Source organism: Trachurus trachurus (genome assembly GCF_905171665.1).
Source record: "Trachurus trachurus genome assembly, chromosome: 19".
Taxonomy (NCBI): domain Eukaryota; kingdom Metazoa; phylum Chordata; class Actinopteri; order Carangiformes; family Carangidae; genus Trachurus; species Trachurus trachurus.
In genome coordinates this window covers 2096890-2111154 of record NC_139913.1, presented here as the reverse complement: position 1 = coordinate 2111154, position 14265 = coordinate 2096890, and the positions used below count along the sequence as shown (strand labels likewise).

The following is a 14265-nucleotide window of genomic DNA, read 5'->3' as shown; positions in this document are numbered from 1 at the left end:
AATGAAACAGGCTAACCTCCGTGTCAGTTGCTCTCCTCTACAGCTGTCAGGAGAGCTGTTGTTGCTGTTTGTGCTGACAGCACGTAATGAAACAAGCGCCTCCACATCCATCGCTCTCTCTGCTCAAATGTCTTTTCAGTGTGTGTGTGTGTGTGTGTGTGTGTGTGTGTGTGTGTGTGTGTGTGTGGAGGTAATGCTGCCGATAATATTCACCTCAACAGCCTCGTCTCGTTTCCTACGTCTCACTCTTCAAATCTCATTTTTCTCTCTCGGCCCGCGGGGCGGTTTTCATTTCCCTCCGTCTTTAACGCAGCCGCCTGGTTTTCTTTTTTTTTCTTCCGCCGGCGAGTCGAGTTTCGTGTTTATAAGAACGAGTTCTGTTTAAGGAGCCGACACTTCTGCCATCTTGTATTTTAATGTCCTATTTATCTCAGAGGGCGCGGTGGTGATGCACGGGGACTCTGAGACATAAACTCAGTCCTTTATACTGATACTGAAGATTTACCATCACTGCTTTTCTACACGTTTCATCTAAACTGGAGAAACTATATCAGCCTCCATCAGCCATCACCTTTAATCCCTCATCAAACCTGTCCCAATATACTATTACTAAATATTCTGATCTTTAATCCAGAGTGGAGTCGAACTGATTTGTGTTTAAGACGGAGTTTCACTGCCACATATTTGTTTTTAAAAGAAAAATACACAGAGAAGAACAGTGATAAAGTTACACAACTGTCGTTCATTAAAATTATTTATTGATAATAATCAGCATTTTTTATAGATATGACAAAGTTTTAGACCCTTTATCAGAGTCAGAGTCAGAATACTTTATTAATCCCAAAAGGGCAATTTAATTCTCCAGTCAACCGAGGCCGGCTCTACGCAGGGGCAAGAGGGGGCAGAGCCCCCTTAAATAAATGTCTTGCCCCCTCAAATCAAAATTTGAGAAAGCAAACTTTAATAAACTCACAAAATTACTACATTACAAGTTGACAAAATTATCTGCACTAGCGGAAAAATCCGCCGAAAAAGGGACACACACGATATAGTAGTGTCGGCTTCCCTCTCATCCCTCCCTCCGCTGTGCGTGTATTCACCATTCCGCAGGCTGCGCAGCACAGACACACACCCGCACACACCCCTCAGCCAGAGCGATATCTATCGCTCTGCCCTCAGTAAACATCCAATCACTGTTGCAGTATGCAAATTAGCCATGACGTAGCCTGACAGTGTAGTGTCAGGTTTCAGCACGGCAACGGAGTGACTTTGAAGTAGAGCACTGGAAAAGAGAGTAACGACAGCATTGGTCAAATGGAAGCGCCTCCTGATGCAGGAATATGGGTTTAGCAAAAGAGCCCAAGAACTGACAACTCTGCATTGTTGGTGAATGAGCAAGTGTGGTATTTTCAATAATTTAAGGACATTTATAGATCACCCATGTTAATAGCATCATTGAGGATCCTTTACAGATAAATATTAACACATAGGCGAGTAAAAAAAAAAAAAAAAAAAAAAAAAAGTTGTCTACATTAATGTTTCAATCTACATTTTGTAATAAACAAATTATAAGTTTAATTTGATATGACCAAGACACCTAAAAACAAAAACACTGCCGTTTTCATCAATTTACAAGCAAGTGGGCAACACACATACATTGGAGTGAATGAATTTTGTGCCCAGATGAGTGCCCACGTCCACTGCATGTGACAAACTGAAGACAAGTGACCTGTGTCTGACAGACCCCTACGTAAAGCCCCGCCCCAGGCTGTAGTCCTGTACTGTTGTTGTTTTTCTTCATGTAATCACAGCGGGTTTTTTCTGTTGTTGTTCAAGCTTACTTATTTTCTGCTCCAGCTTCCAGCAGCTCACAAAGAGAAAGTTAATGCTCTGTAATGCATCCGTTTTTCAGAGCATTTAAAAAGTCTAGTCCTTCTCCTGCATGTAGTAGTAGCAATGATGCTACTGCTAGTACATCAGGGACAGCAGCTAGCAATACTGCACCTTTAGCACCAGCAAGCACTGTTTCTCCTGTACCTGCTCCCTACACCCCCCCAACAAGCGCTCCCCCAAAGCAGCCTGCTCAGCTACCCAGTGACTTAAATGGCAACGCACCATCTCAGCCAATACTGGGTGGCTACCCAAAGCGTGCATTTGGTACAACATTAAGATCATTCAATCCTGCCTGGTACCGCACACGACCATGGCTAGAGTATTCTGTGGTGCGAGACGCCTGCTTCTGTTTCCCCTGTCGGAAATATGGCAGCGCTGTTAATGAGAGGGATGTTGTTTTTACCTTAACTGGTTTTAACAACTGGAAAGCAGCACTTGATCGAGACAAGGGGCTACAGAGGCATGTGTCCAGCCACAACCATGTGCATGCTTCAACTGTATGGACTCAGCACAAAAGCAGAGAGGCTACAGGGGGAACTGTTGACTCCCTGCTGGTTGGTAAAACACAACTTGAAAAAAACCATTACTATGTCAAGAGTGTGGGCAGTGCTGTTAAGTTTCTCTGTGTAAATGAGTTGGGGCTCCGTGGGACTGCAGAAACTTTGAGGCATGATGCAGCTGACGATGACATTGCTTCAGGTCTCTTTCTAAAGTTGATGGAATATACCTTAGAGAAGGACGAGAAATTAGCCAGCATTGCTAAGGGTATCCCAAAGAATGCAAAATATACATCTAAGGATATCCAAAATGAAATAATAGAAACACTGGCAGACATGGAGAGATCAGGAAAAAATATGAACATGCAGATTCTGCGGGGTTCTGCCTCAAAAGTGATGGGACCAGAGACAGGTGCAATGTGGAGAATCTCTCTGTGATGATTCGCTTTGTCAGCAATTCCATGCCAGAGGAGCATCTCATTGGGTTGCTTGACTTACATCAACTAGATGCAGAGTACATCACCTCAGAGATACTCACACACCTTTCTGATGCTGGCTACAGTGCTGACAACATAATTAGTCAGTGTTATGATGGGGCTTCTGTGATGAGCGGGGTAAGAGGTGGTGTTCAAGCTCTACTCCAAAAGAAGCTTGCTAGATATGTCCCATACGTTCACTGCTACAACCACCAACTGCACCTAGTAGTTGTGCATGCCATGCAGAGTGAACAATGCGCAAAAAGATTTTTTGACCTCTCAAGTTCACTCTACAAGTTTTTTCAGCACCACTATGTGTCCAAAAAATATGATGCACCTCATCTTAAAAGGCTGCTTGAAATCCGATGGACAAGCCACTATGAGGTGACAAGGTGCATTGTTGAAAATCAAGACCATATTCTCAGTATCCTATCTGAGATGACAGAGGATGATGATGCTGCAGTTGACCTGTGCACTGAAGCATCAGGCCTGCAATGTCAAATTAAGAGGCATCACTTCTTTGAGACTGGAAAGTTTCTAGTGCGGGTGCTTGGTGTCTTGAAACCAGCTAATTCAATTCTACAGGCTCAGTCTGTGGATATGTGCAGTGCTTCTGAGGTTGTAGGTGCAGCACTGGAGTCCCTAAAAAACATTCGGGAAGATGATCATTGGGCAGAGTTATCTCAGGTGGCGGCTGGAGATGATTCACATCCTCCAAAGAGAAGGAGAACAATGAGCAAACACCTTGCTCAAAGTGTTGTGCTCTCAACTGTGGGCCATACAGATGATGATGATCCTACCCTTAATCCCCATCAGTCTCTGAAAAGATCTCTGCTCAACATCCTTGACAGAGCCATTTCAGAAATGGAAACTAGATTTTCACAGAGAAATCTTGATCTGATGAAAGCCATATCTAGTCTTGCACCCAAATCTAGTGCATTTCTAGATTCAACCCAGTTGCACCCTCTGGCTGTGCTGGCTGGCACAGTGGCAGACAATGCAAGTCTGAAAAATGAAATCCTTGTGGCAAAACAGATGTTGCTCAAGAAATGTCCAAATGAAACAGACCTGTCCACTGTGTGTAAACACCTGCAGGAATACAGGGATGCTTTTCCTGAGTTGCATAAATTGTATGTAACAGCCCTGGTAATTGGTGTGTCTTCAGCAGCATGTGAGAGTTCCTTCTCCACATTGTCACGGGTTCTAACCCCCTATCGTCGCACCATGTTACACAAGAGAAAGAGGAATCTGGTGATCTTGGCTCATGAGAAGTCCATAACAAATAACTTGGACATGGATGAATTTGTGAGAGTTTTTGCAAAGGGAAACAGGAGACTGCTGTTGTAGAGTGGAGTGGAGAGAAAAAAGAAGAGTTGAGAGGAGTGAGAGAAATGAGAGAGAAATGAGAGAGGAGTGGAGAGAAAGGAGTTTTTGAGCTGTTAAGTTGCCAACCCAAAAAAAAAAAAAATACAAAAGAAAAAAATGTTCTACTGTATATCTGTTCTGTTTTTATAAATTAGTTTGAGATTCTTTTTTATCATTATTCATAAGACTACCTTTCAGTTTTGTAAATATTGACTGTAGTGTGTGAAGTCCTACTTTAGGTCAAAATTTATTTGAGAGTTAGGCCATCCAGTTAAGATAAATGTTATGTTGTTGGTTGATAAAATCTGGATGAAGGTGAAGGATGTTTTATTTTATTTTATTCATTTATTTTATTTTTATTTTTCAGTTTCCCCCCCTGAGGGATTGCCACCTTATTGTGGTCAGGGGGTTTGCGTGCCTCAGTGACCGTAAGAGCTATACCAGCAGGAGCTTAGTCTTCAGGTGGGACACCCAAGTTGGACAGGTCTGAAGGTAGAGGCCTGACAAAGTGCAATCCACTTCTCCAGGTTGGGGTTGGACACATAGCTAAAGACCCATTTCAATGAAGAAAGCATCGTTACTATAAGCACAGAAAAAAAAGTGCTGGAGCATGATGTGTACACATGATGCCCCCTTCACATTTCTGACTGCCCCCTCATATCAGCATGCCTAGAACCGGCCCTGCAGTCAACCCATCCATAATAAATAGAAGATATGATAAAAGACAATAAATATGTCAATCGACAATCAGGCATCCTAACAGCGTCGTCATCCAGCACCAAGATGCCAGACCCAAGACTTAAAACCCAACTGTTTTCCTAAAAAAAAAGCTAAAATAAAATATAAAGAGCATCAGTCATAGCTGCAGTTTAGTGTAATAAATGTTAAACATGAGCTAAATATCAACAGTAATGCACATGAATGCATCTTAACCTCACTGTTTCTCAGCTGAAATTAGAAGTCTGAAGGTTTTTATCATTGTGTTGTTTCACCTGCACAACTTTGTTTTGACATTTCGACCTGTTTTATCAAGAAACACATCTGTAACATCTGTAACATCTGTAACATCAGCTCAGCTCAGTTCACGTGACGCAGCATCAGTGAGACAAGATGCACTATACGTTATATTAATATTTTAACTTGTTCTTTTTATGTATTAGTATATTTATATTCATATGTATCTATATTTATATCATTGCCACTTACTTTGCAATATTTTTTTTATATCAATGGTCACATCACAATATTCTTATTTCATGCACCTGCAGTTGTAGTATTTATATTATTTATACATATCATTGTCACTTTACATATCAATACTTTTATATCAGGCCACTTTATATCCTTATATCCTTAGTACTTGTTTTGCACATTGCCTGGTTCAAGGTTGATTTGTTTTATTGTTTATTCTGTCTGTTGAGTTGTGTTGTGTTTTTTTTTTTTTTAGCCCTCTCTACTTTCTTTCTTTCTTTCTTAACGGGTCCATGCCTATGTTCCCTCAGCCTTATGTTCCCACTGGACTCTCTCTATCTATCTGGCCTGTCTAGCCTGTCTAGCCTCTACCGGGTCTTTTTACTGAACTTAACCAACTCTTTTCTTCATTGCCTAAACCCAACCAATGGTGGGACCAAAGGGCTGTGGGAACATAGGGCCTAATTTTCAGTGACAACAAAAGTTAGAAATGTGGGAACATAAGGCTGTGGGAACATAGGAATGACCCCTTCTTAACTTGGCTGATGTAACAACTACAATTCCCCATTGTGGGATGAATAAAGTACATCTAATCTAATCTAATCTAATCAAACTAGTATAAACCAGTATTTGTTAAACTCATCTTTTGTGTTTCTGTTGTATAGAATTCAGATAAATCTTCACTCTTCACTTCACCGTCGTTTCCTCTCACACGTTATAAATCAGTGAGATTGAAGTGAGAGCGTTGAACCGACACTGACCTGAGCTCAGATGATCAATCAGCAGCTGATTGGAAAATGATCAATACTGGAGGAAGAGGAGGAGGAGGAGGAGGAGGAAGAGCTGCTGCCACTGACCCGTGTTAGTCTGCAGGACACTGAGATAATGACCTTCACTACACACACACACACACACACACATTGATACTGGGCTAGCATGCACACACACAAACACACACCTCCGCCAGTTCAAACACAAACACAAATACCGTCAGCACACACACAAACACACACAAAACGCAGCATTGTATATCTACACACATCGACAAACAGAGGGACAGAAGACACATAGACAGCTGTGGCAGGTCCTGTTTACCTGAACACACACACACACACACACACACACACACACACACACACACACCAGTGTAGCTCCAGTAAAGGTGAGTTATTCTGTCAGGGGTTTGTTGACATTTTGAAGGAAGCTGCACAGACCGAGGAGGAAGTGAAGTGAACTTTAAATTTAATGAGTTAAAATTTTTAAGGACATTTGAGCAATTTGCCCCAAAAAACATAATAAAATAAAAAGTTCATCCTTTGAGCTAGAAGTGGAAGATGGTTTTAAAACACCACAGTAGTACCGTTGTAGAGAATAATGAACGGCCCAGAGCCGGTTAGACCGAGGTGAGAGCAGCACATTCACTTTACACCTGACTCATGTCTGGGCAGGAAACATGACTCATCATTTGTTGATGATTATTAACTTGTTATGTTGTTCTGCAGAAAATAACGCAACGGGAAAAATATGTTTTTGGACCAAATCAGACGCAATTTTCAAAGTTAAAGTTCCTGTCAAACTCATCAAATACACAATCCAACAACTCCACAACGCTCTGGTGGACAAGTTGTGAGCTGCACATTCACCACGCTATGAGATAATAACACAACGTTACCACACAGAGTTGTTTTAGAGGGAAATTCATGCAAAACCACTGATGCAGTTTTTCATCAACAGTCTCTGTATTTACCTCTAAAACAACTCTGTGTGGTAACGTTGTGTTATTATCTCATATCGTGGTGAATGTGCAGGTCACAACTTGTCCACCAGAGCGTTGTGGAGTTGTTGGATTGTGTATTTGATGAGTTTGATGAGGGAAACCAATTAAGAAATCCCATTAGCCTCCGTAGCGTAGCTCTGAGCAGCTCACGGCTCTGCTCCACCGTTCTAAAAACAGCTTGCACCGACAATTAAAGGTAACGAACCTACTGCTATGACTATAGCAATTATGGCAATGGGCTGATTTGCCAAAATGTTGAACTATCCCTTTAAACAACACAGGACAGAGACATGGACTGATCATGGCTCAAAGTCAGAATTTTAAAAATACTAGTATTACTTCATTCACCCAGAATTCAGTGTACCACAGTAAAAACAAACAAACACAGAGAATAAAAGTGTGATATCAGGTCACGTTACCTCATCGTATCACACACTCAAAGTGTTCATGCATCATGCACCATGACACACACACACACACACACACAAACACACACACACAGAGGTCTGCAGGTCCAGAGGTTGTGTCACCACCAGCCTGCTGTGTGATTGGTTGGTTGAGCAGCCAATCACACAGTCGACTGGACCAGGACAACTGATCCTCTCTCTGCCTGATGGACCGTCGGCCACGGCAACGACCCCGTGACACACACACACACACACACACACACACACACACACACACACACACACACACACACACACACACAGACACGCACACACAGGAGCGCGGAGACACATCATCATCACACAACACAATGAAACTCAGATGACACGGTTTCCACTGATAGAGGAGAGACGAATGTAAAGACAAGATAAGTGTAAACGGCTCATCTGCTTCGTTCTGTTGAGTCTCTGATGCAGCGACTTTCACAGAGCGAGACAAGATACAAGACAATTTGTGAGGTTTTTTCTTGAAAATTAGCTTTTTTTCCCCTCATAAATTTACATATTTATCCTCATAATTTTCTTGCAAATCTGTGACTTTATAAGGTCAGAAGGTTTCCAAGTTTTTTCTCATAAATTTGCAGCTTTAAACTTAAAAATTCTAAATTTAGATTTAGATTTTAGATCAATTCATCTTTTCTTTTTAGCTGAGGAGGAATAATACGATGGAGTACTAGGGCCACATTGAGAAAAAGAACAAAAAAACACAGACTTCGAGAATAAAGTCGTAAATTTACGAGAATAAAGTCGTACATTTCCTACGAGAAAAAAGTCATAACATTACGAGAATAAAGTCGTACATTTACGAGAATAAAGTCATTTACGAGAATAAAGTTGTAAATTTATGAGAATAAAGAATATTAAATTCGAGAATAAAGTCGTGAGAATAAAGTCGTAAATTTACAAGAATAAAGTTGTAAATTTACAAGAATAAAGTCATACATTTCCTACGAGAAAAAAGTCATAACATTACAAGAATAAAGTCGTAAATTTATCTCGAAGTTTGTGATTTTTTGTATTTGTCAATGTGGCCTTAATACTCCGTCTTAGAATAATGTAAATAACAAGACATGATTATTATGAGGACTGGTACTGAATACAGTGGTGGTCTTGGAAATGGTCTCACATTGATTTGGTCTTGACTACAACACTATTACATATAGATAATATATATATAAAACCACTACCTATACATCCCATGTGGCTGTTTAGCATCGTTCCCAGGTTGAACATCAGTCTCTCACCTGCTGTTTCTCCGTCCTCCTCCGTGTGGTGACGTCCAGCATCGTTAAAGCTGCAGCGGCTCTGGACTCGTGTCAGTGAACCTCTCTCTGCTGCAGCTGTCCGTCAAAAAAAACCTTCGTCCTTATTAAATTTTCCTTTTTACCCACATGGGTTGTTGCTCAGACAGCGGCTCGTCTGTGTGGGTCTGAATTCATTACAGAGTCTGAGTGGAAACAGAGAAGATGGAGGAGGAGGTTGTTACCTACTACAGCAGATATGTGTTTCATCAGAAAACCACAGACAAGTTTCATATACGTTGTTGTAAGGAAATAGTCCATTTATAGGGGACTACTTCCTGTAGCGGAGTAATACATATTTGATAGACAGCTATACCAGACTTTAGTGCTTATAGTAGATCGAATTATTTATATTTTGGGGATAGATAAGAAATTAAAAAATACAGATTTATATAACAACATATCAGGGTGGATGTAGGTTAAGAGCTGGAAGAGTTTAACGTTTCAGATTTGCAAGAAAAACCTCATTTTTATATACATTTTTTCCAATTAAGGAAGGAAATTTACCACCACACTACTCTATTTATTTTATTATGGATCTCCATTAGCATTCAGCTAATCTTCCTGCGGGTTTCCCATGGAATATAGAAAAGCACACATGCATATATTAGCATTTAATATTCTGCAAAACCTAATAACCAGAATTTCATCCATTAACCATAATATAACAAAATGAATCAAACAATTAAATAGAAAAACAATCAACTTAACAAAAAGCCATTAAAACAGTCCCTTCGAATGGTGTAATCAATTTACATTTTCAAATAAAGTTTGAGTTTCTTTTAAAAGACTGATTTGTTGTGCTACAGCGACTACTACTACTAATTTTATCCCAGAATGACCAGAGCATGATGATAGAAAATCAGAAAACTCGAACTTTTGACTTTTCATTGTTCTTAATTTTGATGATTGTGAGTTTTTTCTTGCAAATTCATGAGTTTTCACCCCAGAAAGTTGATCTTCTTCCCTCTCCTTTATAGAGTTTTTAGTATGAACCTACTGTTGCCTTAATGTGCTGTTGTAGATATTTCGCTTTATTTTTTTTTTTAAACGCAGCCGTAGCAGCAGAGTGAATGAAAGTGAGAGCGAAGTTCAGAACATCAGCAGATTAACTTCACATCGTTTAATAAAAACACAGCATGACACTTAAAACTGAAACTGTCAGACTCCCAGTGATGATGATGATGATGATGATGATGATGATGATGATGATGATGCTAACGAAGCATCAGTCTGAGATGTGATGAAGAAGGAGCCTCATTAGCGTCTCACTCAGAGAGTCTGTCGGCGTCGCTTCTTCCATCGATCGATTGGTCGGCCGATCCGCCACCGCTGTCATCGGTCTCTGATTGGCTCCTTTCTGTTATTTAATAAGAACTCCCTCTTCATCCTCTCTGTCATCCCTCTGCTTGTGTGATCATCACGCCCGCTGTGTAACTGGGTCAGAATCACTGCTCCTCCATTATAGATGAGGTTAGCCTTGTTAATGCTGGAGCTCGCCGTCCGACACGGGAGAGCTGCTCGCTGCTCGCTGCTCGCCGACCGACATCCGTCTGTTGTTGTTTGGGACGCTTCATGTTTCATGTTTCATGTTCTGGACGTGGATCAAAAATGCTGTTGTGACATTTTTCATGATGTAGAAACAGATGCAGAGTTAATACATTAATACATTTTCAGTCCGTCAGCAGCAGAGCAGCAGATAAATAAATGAATTCCTCTTGAACTTGAAACTATAGTCTGTCAGAAGTTTCAGGTAAAAACGACCACTTCCTGTCTTTTTTGATTTTTGTCCAGATTTGCATAAAACACATTATATAAATCGAACATATACGTATATAATATTATTATTCATTCTCTCTGCTCTGCATCCCGACGCTCCATCAAATCCAACTCTTTTCCTCGCTCTGCCGCCGCTCACACACGTTTTAAATCAATTGAAATGATATTGCATTGCACGGATCACATGGTGAGTAACGCACCTGCATGAGCATGAACACACACACACACACACACACACACACACACACACACACACTGAACACACACATTGAACACACTGTGCACTCAATCATAAAATAGGACTTGTGTGACACCCACCTGCCTGGCGTGGAAATGCATGTCACACCGTTTCTTCAGATCCTCTTCTCCGAGGATGATTCACTTCAATCCGCTCTTTGTGATTTTTAATTTACAGGCACACACACAACCACACACACAACCACGCACAACCACACACAACCACACACCTTAGCATGATTTACAACAGCTTCCCAGCAGCAGCAGCAGCAGCAGCAGCAGCAGCAGCAGCAGCCGTCCCTCAGCTTCTTGTTACCATCGTTTCTTAAAGGCACTCAGTCCAGAGTGATGGTGGAGACTGTAGATGAGGCTCAGTCATTCATTCATCCACCGTCGTTCTTCTTGTCCTTTATTTACTCTCTTGTTTCCTCTCCGTCTCTTTCCAGTTGATTGACGTCAGTGTTACTGAATAACTCCTTCTTGTTGTTGTTGAGGGACTCAGTTCAGCTCAAAGTCTCTGTCTATAGATAAAAGTGAAGTTAAAATCAAGACACGCAAACTTCTCGTCTTGAAAACACAATGAGTCACTTATATGACTCATGCAGATCAAATATCTGGGTGTGATGATGGTGAGAGGAGGTTCAGATACTCTAACAAATATAAAAGATGAAAACACCAAACTGTCCTTGAGTTTATTGTTGGTTTTAGGCCAAGTAGCTATTTAGAAAAACTAATATTCTTCCCCCTTCCACTTTCAATAATGACAAAATAAACACCAGATCGTTTTCATAAAGATCTTAAATACACATGAAGCGCTATCATGACCATGTTTGCTTAGCTTTCTTCACATAACACACACGTTCTAGTTTCATAAGTAGGAGAATTTTATGTGAAAACGACTTTTGCCCATTTACATGTGAACTAAACAGGAGCAGTGGTCCATAACACCCTCAGCAAAAGATGTTAATATTAGCATTATTGACAGTAAAAAACAGTAAATAAAAAAAATAAAAAAAGGTCACACAACTGACATCAGTCACACACAGTAACGTTCAGGAACCTAAAACTGCTAAAATGTTGCTCATTATTTGATGTCTTTAGTTGAAAACTCAGCCTGGTTGACTCCTGATTGATTGTTTGTAGATCTAGGCTATTACTGTAATAGCCTAACTGCACTTGTAGGCCTGCTTTGCTGCTGTTATCATCAATAAAGATTTTCATGAAGAGAAATCAGCAGTTTGTTTTAAAACTATTGTAAAATAAAATTCAGAAGAATCCGTAACCAGAAAGACACCCACATGGCGTCCCTTCCCGTGTCAGTTGGTTGGTGAAGTATTTTTTGTGGGACACCAGATCTGTAGTCCATAGAGCGTCGTCACACTAAATACATTCTTCTGTTGCCGTTTTACCGTAAACTGCTGATTTTTTGGCATGAAACGTGATGTTTTAAACAGGTAGAGGTCATATATTTTTCTCATGACACAATTCAATTGGATCACGAAATAAAACTTTGACTCCCGTTCACTTACATGGAGACTTTTTCCGAGTTGAGGTCCCATGGCGACGTTACTTCCTGCTTCCGCATCGGCTCTCTATTGTCTTTAAAAGAAACCCGGATGGTCGTCTCTGGTTTAGTTTTACCACCTCACTGAGTCGTCTTAAATGTGTGTGTGTGTGTAGAAAGTAAACACAGATGTCAACACACACTGTTGTTACCTGAGACAAAAGTGAGGTCAAAGGTCAACGCTGTGTAAACAAGCTGGACTTTTATCCTGAAGAGCCTCAATCTTCTCACCTGTAGCCTACCACCTCTGATGATGTGAGCTGCTGCAGACCTGTGTGTGTATGTGTGTGTGTCACAGATGATGTTGACCTTGGTGGTTTTTCTGTGTGTGTGTGTGTGTGTGTGTGTAGTATTGTGTTCTATATATAAGGGCGGTGTGGGTGTGTGGAGGAGATGATTGACAGCTCTGAGACTGTAACAGAGGTCGCTGATGGTCTACCTCTAACCCCGCTCTTATCTACCTGCCTCTGGGCGAGAGAGCTAGGTGTGTGTGTGTGTGTGTGTGTGTGTGTGCGTGTGTGTGTGTGTGTGTGTGTGTGTGTGTGTGTGTGTGTGTGTGTGTGTGTGTGTGTGTGTGTGTGTGTGAGTGTGAGACCACTACAATCAGTATTTTGATCAGGCTTCACTTTGCTTCAAGGCACTGAAACACTTCTCATCTCTCTCTCCCACCCCCCGCCCTCTCTGGTCTTGCCCCAGGGGATTGTGGGCCACGGGCGGTAATGTGTCAGCTCGTTTCCCTTCCTCCACCCCCCACACCCCCACACCCCCGCTAACGAACCCTCTCACCCTGCTCTCAATACTCCTCCACACACACACACACAACCACAGCTCTGTATGTATGGAAATATCAGTAGAAATCACCAGTTTAAAGGGATAGGTAAACATTTTTTTGCAAAATTGGCCCATTGCCACACTGTAACCCCTATAGTCTTAGCAGTAGGTTCGTTACCTTTAATTGTCGGTGCAAGCTATTTTTTAGAACGGCGGAGCAGAGCCGTGAGCTGCTCAGAGCTACACTACGGAGGCTCATTATGGGATTTCTTAATTGGTTTCCCTCATCAAACTCATCAAATACACAATCCAACAACTCCACAACGCTCTGGTGGACAAGTTGTGAGCTGCACATTATAATAACACAACGTTACCACACAGAGTTGTTTTAGAGGGAAATTCAGAGACTGTTGATGAAAAACTGTCCCTGAAGGCAACGCGCATCAGAGGTTTTGCATGAATTTCCCTCTAAAACAACTCTGTGTGGTAACGTTGTGTTATTATCTCATAGTGTGGTGAATGTGCAGCTCACAACTTGTCCACCAGAGCGTTGCGGAGTTGTTGGATTGTGTATTTGATGAGTTTGATGAGGGAAACCAAGAAATCCCATAATGAGCCTCCGTAGCGTAGCTCTGAGCAGCTCGCGGCTCTGCTCCGCCGTTCTAAAAACAGCTTGCACCGACAATTAAAGGTAACGAACCTACTGCTATGACTATAGGGATTATGGCAATGGGCCAATTTGCCAAAAATGTTGAACTATCCCTTTAACGTCATGTTGTTGTTTCAGCTCCATCTCTCTCTGAGTAGTTTTCAGTTCTCTCAGGACTGTGTTGAACCTTCACCAGGTCACAGAAGGAGTTTGTTGCAGCTGTATTTATAAACACAGCTGAGCTCTTTATTTCATCCTCTGCTGCGGTCGTCACCAACATCCCAGAGCTCGTCCACATCGACCCGTTGGAACGTCAAGA

At 41.4% G+C, this 14265-nt stretch overlaps 1 protein-coding gene across 1 annotated transcript in view; it reads left to right on the top strand.

Moving 5' to 3' along the window:
- The window catches only part of LOC311003122 (glutamate receptor ionotropic, delta-1-like), a gene marked incomplete at both ends in the record, with an annotated part of 637202 nt that overhangs the window by 289398 nt on the left and 333539 nt on the right, over positions 1–14265 (top strand). The window lies entirely within an intron of this gene.